We start from the raw sequence: 7,769 nt of genomic DNA on the forward strand, positions 1-7,769 counted from the left end.
CGCGGGTACCTGCGGAGGACTCCCCGCCCCGCGTGGGGTGTCTGTTCAAAGACCCGGAAGGTCGGCAGTGCGGCCGTGTGCTGGCCGCCATGGAACTCCCTGCTGCCCCACGACATGGGGCCAGTAACCTCAGTCCGGGTGCCTGCGAGGACGTCCGTGAAGCCTCATGCATTCGTCTCGAGGTGCGATGCCGGGTGGGCAGTGGTGCCCCCCGGCGGATGAGAAGCAGTATGACTCTGAGCGGTGGATCACTCGGCTCATGTGTCGATGAAGAACACAGCTAGCTGCGAGAACTAATGTGAATTGCAGGACACATTGATCATCGACACTTTGAATGCACTTTGTGGCCCCGGGTTACTCCCGGGGCTACGCCTGTCTGAGGGTTGTTGTGCCTTCCATCACCCCTGGGGGTTATCCGGCCCCCACAGAGGGTGCGGCCGGGGAGTCGAGGGAGCCTGCGGCAGGCCCCCCCGTCCCCCTAGGGAGAGACATTGATGGAGGAGACTAGCCCCCCACTGCCCCAAGCCAGGAAGCCCATCCGAGGACAGGAGGGAGCAGGCACGCGTCCGGCCAGCCCCCCGGAGGCTGTCACTGGTAGCACCACCGGGCTGCCCTCCCGGGGCAGAGCCTGACACCCGCCCGGTCCCCGTGCACCGGGGCCACGTCGCCCGTCCTCCTCCTGCCACCCGAAAGTCTGGCAGCAGGGGGGGTGGTGGGTGTACGGGGGTTCCCGGGGAGGGGGGAGAGGACGGCCTGCCCATCCACCCCCACACCCCCCAGGGACCCCGGTGTCCCACCGCCGCCCCCCCTGCGACCCTGCTTGGAACGCGACCTCAGATCAGACGTGGCGACCCACAGAATTTAAGCATGTTACTAAGCGGAGGAAAAGAAACTAACCAGGATTCCCTCAGTAACGGTGAGTGAAGAGGGAGGAGCCCAGTGCCGAATCCCCATCTGGGCGATGGGCACAGGGAAATGTGGTGTACGGCAGTCCGTCTCCTCTGTGCCACCCAGGGGGCCCAAGTCCTTGTGATCAAGCCTCAGCCTGCGGATGGTGTGAGGCCAGTGGCTGCCCCCGGCGCATCGGGATCAGGTCTTCCTGGAGTCGGGTTGTTTGTGAATGCAGCCCAAAGTGGGTAGTAAACCTCCATCTAAGGCTAAACACCAGCACGAGACCGATAGCTGACAAGTACCATAAGGGAAAGTTAAAAAGAACTTTGAAGAGAGAGTTCAAGAGGGCTTGAAACCGTTCAGAGGTAAACGGGTGGGGTCCGCGCGGTCCGCCAGGAGGATTCAACCCGGCGGCCGCACCGGTCGCCCGGGCGAGGCGGATCCCCCTCCCCCTCCGGGTGCGCCAGCTGCCGTCGGGCGCACTTCCTCCAAGGCGGTGTACCGCGACTGGCTCCGGGTCGGCCGGGAAGGCCGCTCCCCTCCCTGGAGGGGAGTGTTACAGCCGACAGCATCAGCCCTCGCCATGCCCCGGGGTCGTGGGAGATGACCGCCACCGCACCCTCCCCCGCCCTCGCGGCAGGGGTTGGGGGCCCCCGGCTCCCAGTGGGACTGCCCTCAGTGCGGCCTGACCACGTCCCGCCGCCGGGCCGGCGGGCTCACCTCAGGTGCCCGGGGTCCACGGCAGCGTCGGTGACCCACCTGTCCCGTCTTAAAACATGGACCAAGGAGTCTAACAGGTGAGCAAGTCCGAGGGTCGGCAGGAGACCCCACTGCGCAATGAAAGCTGAGGCAGGATCCCCCCACCCTGCACGGGGGTGCACCGCCGTCCCATCTCAGCCATTCTGTTGGGGAGGTGGAGCGTGAGTGCACCTGGTGGGACCCGAAAAATGGTGAACTATGAACTGGCACTGTGGGATGAACCGAATGCCGGATTAAGGCGCCCGATGCTGATGCTCATCAGACCCCAGAAAAGGTGTTGGTTGATATAGACAACAGGATGGTGGCCATGGAAGTCGGAATCCACTAAGGAGTATGTAACAACTCACCTGCTGAATCAACTAGCTCTGAAAATGGATGGCGCTGGAGCGTCGGGCCCATACCCGGCCGTCGCCAGTGCTGGGAGCCGAGGGGGCTATGCCGCGACAAGTAGGAGGGCCATCGCAGTGGCACTGAAGCCAAGGGCGAGGGCCTGGGTGGAGCCGCCTCGGGTGCAGATCTTGGTGGTAGTAGCAAATATTCAAACGAGAGCTTTGAAGGCCAAAGTGGAGAAGGGTTCCATGTGAACAGCAGTTGAACATGGGTCAGTCGGTCCTGAGAGATAGGTGAGCGCCGTTCCGAAGGTACGGGCGATGGCCTCCGTCGCCCTCGGCCGATTGAAAGGGAGTCATGTTCAGATCCCCGAATATGGAGTGGCAGAGACGGGTGCCTCACAGCATCCAGTGTGGTGACGCAAACGATCCCGGAGAAGCCGGCGGGGGGCCCTGGGAGAGTTCTCTTTTCAAACAAAAAAAACAGGAAAACCAACAGCTGTAAACATATACTATACAGCAACCTCGGACAAAATTCTTTAACGTAGAAACAGTTTAATATAAAAACTTTCACGTTTTCGTCACTCTAAGTAAAGTAACTTCTTCAGAAAACAAACGGCGGCTACACAGGAACCGCTGATTTTAAAAACTGTTACTTAAGATCATGTGATAGTAACAGACAATGGCTTAAAGACAAAGTGATCCAAAAATAATTTACAATACAAATGTACTCCCTAATATTATTTCAATGTTAAAATATTATTCAAATATTGATTAAAAGTTAGTTGAATGTTATTTTAACTCAACGTAACCAGCTCATAACCTTAGTGTTCTGGTATCTACGATATAACAGTGGTATTTGAATAATAAATGTAAAGTGTACCAATCCAACAAACAATGTAGGAACCTACAAACCTCAATGATCTCAATAGCCAGTCAGCGAAAAGAAACTAAAACTAAAATATAACTAAAATATACTAGGCATCACGAAATATAACACTTAGTAAAACTCTCATGGGCTAACCACTGTTAAAGTTAAACATTAAAATTATAATTATTAAAATTATTAGTCGACATAATCAACTGTTCACACATAGTTGTTAATGTTGCAAATAACAGTCAGATTAACTAATCGCAATAGGATCATCTCATATGATTTTTTAGTTTTAACAAACATAAAATGTTACAGTTCTCATTAAGACCAGGGAATGAAAACGCATTCAAGCCTAATTGCCATTCAAGTTCACGTACTTCAAGAAGTACTGGGTGAGGACCACCCCCTAATGTCTGGTGCTAACTGGTCTATAGCTTGGAATCCAAAAGTATGTCCTTCATTTAAAGAAATATGCTTTGCTAGAGCGTTTTCTTTTCTGTTTTTACTAATTGCATATGAGTGTTCATACCCATGTGCAAATTTAGTTGACTCGATATTACAAAAATACCTGAAACTTGAACCACAGGTATGTAAAGATTCATGGACTTTTCTACAGAATTTAAACAGCTTAGTAGTTAATCAAGATGACAACTTTTTAACCATTGATGTTGTCGATTCATATACTTCAATTCCCCATTTAGAAGTTGTAGAGTGGATAGCATTATTTCTTAAAAACAAAAAGGTACCTCAAAGGGAGATTGATCTGGTGACAGAACTTATTGACATTATACTTACCAACAACATTTTTATGTTCAATGGTAGGATTTTTTTACAAAAACACGGAGTAGCCATGGGCTCCCTCTGTGGGGCTAGTTTGGCGAATATCTTTATGGCACATTGGGAAAAACTTTTTATTTTTGATAAATCTGAAATAAAAACACTTCTGGTATATTATACCAGATTTTTAGACACCATTTTTGTTATTTTTAAAGAGAATGAGATTGACGCACAACAGCTTGTTGATTATTTTAATTCTACTACAACATTTTTCAAGTTCACTTATACATTTCATTCTGCTAGTATTGACTACTTGGATGTTAACTTGATGAAAGACACAACAAACAGGAGATATCTTTTTAAGATTTACAGAAAGCCATCTTATTGTAACTCTTTTTTGCACTATTCCAGTGCGCATCCTCACACGCAAAAATGTTCTAGAATTAAAGGACAACTTATAAGAGCAGCAAGAATGTGTTCAAGTGAATGTGACTTCATTGTTGAATGTAAATTCTTAAAGGACATGTGTTTTAATAGAGGTTACCCTATTTCCCTAATTGACGACTTAACTGAAGAAGTTAGTAGTAAAGGTCGTAGAGGGGTTATTCAACCACTATTACCATTAAGTACAGTTGTTCAAGAGCAACAACTTGAGGTGACCTCTATAACTTCTAGTTCTTTTGACATTAATCAACTGGTTTCCTCCTTGAATGACACTAACTCTACTGAAATTGACATACATTATCAAGCTAGGCAGTCAGCCTTTTGAAGAGCATATTTTATAACTACTTTTAACAATGATAGTGAACAAGTACAATCTATTCTTAATAAAAATTGGTCTTTTTTACATAAAGACAATTTATTAATGGATAGAGTTGGACAGTCACCTAAAATTGTTTATATTAGAGGAATTAATTTACAAAGCTTCTTTGAAGCTAAAAACACTAAGCCTAGTTTGAGATTTAATGGAACATTTACATGTGGGGCATGCAGAATGTGTAGGTACGTAAAAACTGGTAACTTGTTTAGAGTAAGAGATACTGGCAAGTTTTACATTAATCACAAACTGAACTGTGAATCCAAAGGTATTGTTTATTTAGCAACTTGCAATCTTTGTCTGGCATTTTACATAGGTAAAATGGACAGGAAGTTCCGTGAGAGAATTTATGAACACTCATATGCAATTAGTAAAAACAGAAAAGAAAACACTCTAGCAAATCATATTTCTTTAAATGAAGGGCATACTTTTGGATTCCAAGCTATGGACCAGTTAGTACCAGACATTAGGGGTGGTCCTCACTCAGTACTTCTTGAAGTACGTGAACTTGAATGGCAATTAGGCTTGAATGCGTTTTCATTCCCTGGTCTTAATGAGAACTGTAACATTTTATGTTTGTTAAAAATAAACAATCTTATCAGATGATCCTATTGCGATTAGTTAATCTGACTGTTATTTGCAACATTAACAACTATGTGTGAACAGTTGATTATGTCGACTAATAATTTTAATAATTATAATTTTAATAATTATAATTTTAATGTTTAACTTTAACAGTGGTTAGCCCATGAGAGTTTTATTAGGTGTTATATTTCGTGATGCCTAGTATATTTTAGTTATATTTTAGTTTTAGTTTCTTTTCGCTGACTGGCTATTGAGATCATTGAGGTTTGTAGGTTCCTACATTGTTTGTTGGATTGGTACACTTTACATTTATTATTCAAATACCACTGTTATATCGTAGATACCAGAACACTAAGGTTATGAGCTGGTTACGTTGAGTTAAAATAAATTTCAACTAACTTTTAATCAATATTTGAATAATATTTTAACATTTAAATAATATTAGGGAGTACATTTGTATTGTAAATTATTTTTGGATTGCTTTGTCTTTAAGCCATTGTCTGTTACTATCACATGATCTTAAGTAACAGTTTTTAAATTCAGCGGTTACTGTGTAGCCGCTGTTTGTTTTCTGAAGAAGTTACTTAACTTAGAGTGATGCAAACGTGAAAGATTTTATATTAAACTGTTTCTATGTTAAAGAATTTTATCCGAGGTTGCTGTATAGTATATGTTTACAGTTGTTGGTTTTCCTGTTTTTTTTCGTTTAGAGTTCTCTTTTCTTTGTAAAGGGCAGGGCACCCTGGAATGGGTTCACCCTGAGAGAGGGGCCCGTGCCCTGGAAAGCGTCGCGGTTTTGGCATCAGATGAGCTCTCGCCGGTCCTTGAAAATCTGGGGGAGAGGGTGTAAGTCTTGCGCCGGGCTGTACTTATATCCGCAGCAGGTTTCCAAGGTGAACAGCCTCTGGCATGTTAGAAAAATGTAGGTAAGGGAAGTCGGCAAGCCAGATCCATAACTTCAGGATAAGGATTGGCTCTGAGGACTGGGTCGCTCGGGCGTGAAGTGGGGCTGGGCGCACGCCGCGGCTGGACGAGGTGTCGCCGGCCCTCGCCATGCTCCCCCCTCCTGTGGGGGCAGCGGGTACGGCGGCGGTGACTCTGGACATGCGCCAGGCCCTTCCTGTGGATCACCCCGGCTGTGGCGGCCGCTGATCACGGCTGGCATCCCACATCATCTGGCAGCTAGCAGTTGACTTAGAACTGGTGCGGACCGGAGGAATCCAACTGTTTAATTAAAACAAAGCATCACAAAGGCCCGAAACGGGTGTTGACGCAATGTGATTTCTGCCCAGTGCTCTGAATGTCAAAGGGAAGAAATTCAATGAAGCACGGGTAAACGGCGGGAGTAACTATGACACTCTTAAGGTAGCCAAGTGCCTCGTCATCTAATTAGTGACGCGCATGAATGGATGAACGAGATTCCCACTGTCCCTACCTACTATCTAGCGAAACCACAGCCAAGGGAACGGGCTTGGCAGAATCAGCGGGGAAACAAGACCCTGTTGAGCTTGACTCTAGTCTGGCACTGTGAAGAGACATGAGAGGTGTAGAATAAGTGGGAGGCCTCGGCCGCCGGTGAAATACCACTACAGCGGCAGCTTCTCATGTGCAGTGGGCAAGGACATCATAGGAGAACATAAAGAAATTTGGAAAATGGAAGTACATCACTTATGAAAGATAGCTGAAAAATAACCTCTTCTATCTCACCTAATATTGTTATCTTTTATTTGCAGAACCTGGGAGTAACCTGTAAGACACATATTTCACCTTCCAATACCTTTTGTGAACTGGAGCTTCCTGCATGTTTGATCACCTTGAACCCTGCTGGTGCTCTTCCATGTGAATGGAGTGCACAAGTGTATGTTCAATTGGCTGATTGTTTTTCTTAGGGCAAATACAAGCACACCAAGAGCTAGCCCCCACCAACCTTCACTCACATACCTTTTATTACCCTCAGAAACAGATAGCTATCTCTTCATCTATCCTTCCAATGAATATCCTATTCCCTAAAATAAAAATCCCTTCCTCATACCTTCTTCCATCCAAAACAAAGCAAAATATCTTAACACCTATCCACTAAAAATGAAACCTTACTTTATCCCAAGGACCCTGCTCTCATCAGACCATAACACATTAACAGGACAATCATCTAGCACTCAATGCATCAAAAAACAAACTTATGGTATTTACCCCCTCAAAAACCAACACCATTGATAGAAAACTATTCTCCATCACTAGCCAGAATAACACATGTCTTGAACTGGTATCTGAAACCAAACTACTAGGAGTCCAGATTGATGACCAACTTAAATTCAATAGTCACCTACACCTAAACATAAAAAACCCACCAAAAACTTGGCATGCTCTACCGACACAATCAGTTCCTCACTACATCTACTAAGCTCACTCTCGCTACTACATTCCTCATCCCTTCCCTCCTTTATGGTGCCCCTCTCCTAACAAACCTACAATCATCTCTCAAAACAAAACAGTCCTCTTGTTATAATAAAATTGCCAAATTTGCCACTAGACACAAATCATCTACCCATCACTGTGCATCTCTCCACAAACTTAACTGGCTAGAGCTTCCCAACTATATCTCCTATACACAGCTCACTTTTGCACACAAACTCATTTTTTATCCCTCCATCTGTCCCTCCCTCAGCTCTACCTTTAAAATGCACCTGCCACAAAGACTTCTAAGATCTAATAACCAAAACCTAATAGAGCTGTACAA

The 7,769-nt window shown here is 45.6% G+C and overlaps 1 non-coding gene across 1 annotated transcript; it reads left to right on the top strand.

The window, feature by feature from the left end:
• Positions 1 to 232: 232 nt before the first annotated feature.
• Positions 233 to 386, top strand: LOC122796121. The gene has a single exon (XR_006363947.1). It is a non-coding gene; the product is annotated as a 5.8S ribosomal RNA (ribosomal RNA).
• The last annotated feature ends 7,383 nt before the right edge of the window (positions 387 to 7,769 follow it).

This window comes from Protopterus annectens, chromosome 2.part2 (genome assembly GCF_019279795.1).
Source record: "Protopterus annectens isolate FY-2018-M chromosome 2.part2, PAN1.0, whole genome shotgun sequence".
NCBI lineage: Eukaryota > Metazoa > Chordata > Ceratodontiformes > Protopteridae > Protopterus > Protopterus annectens.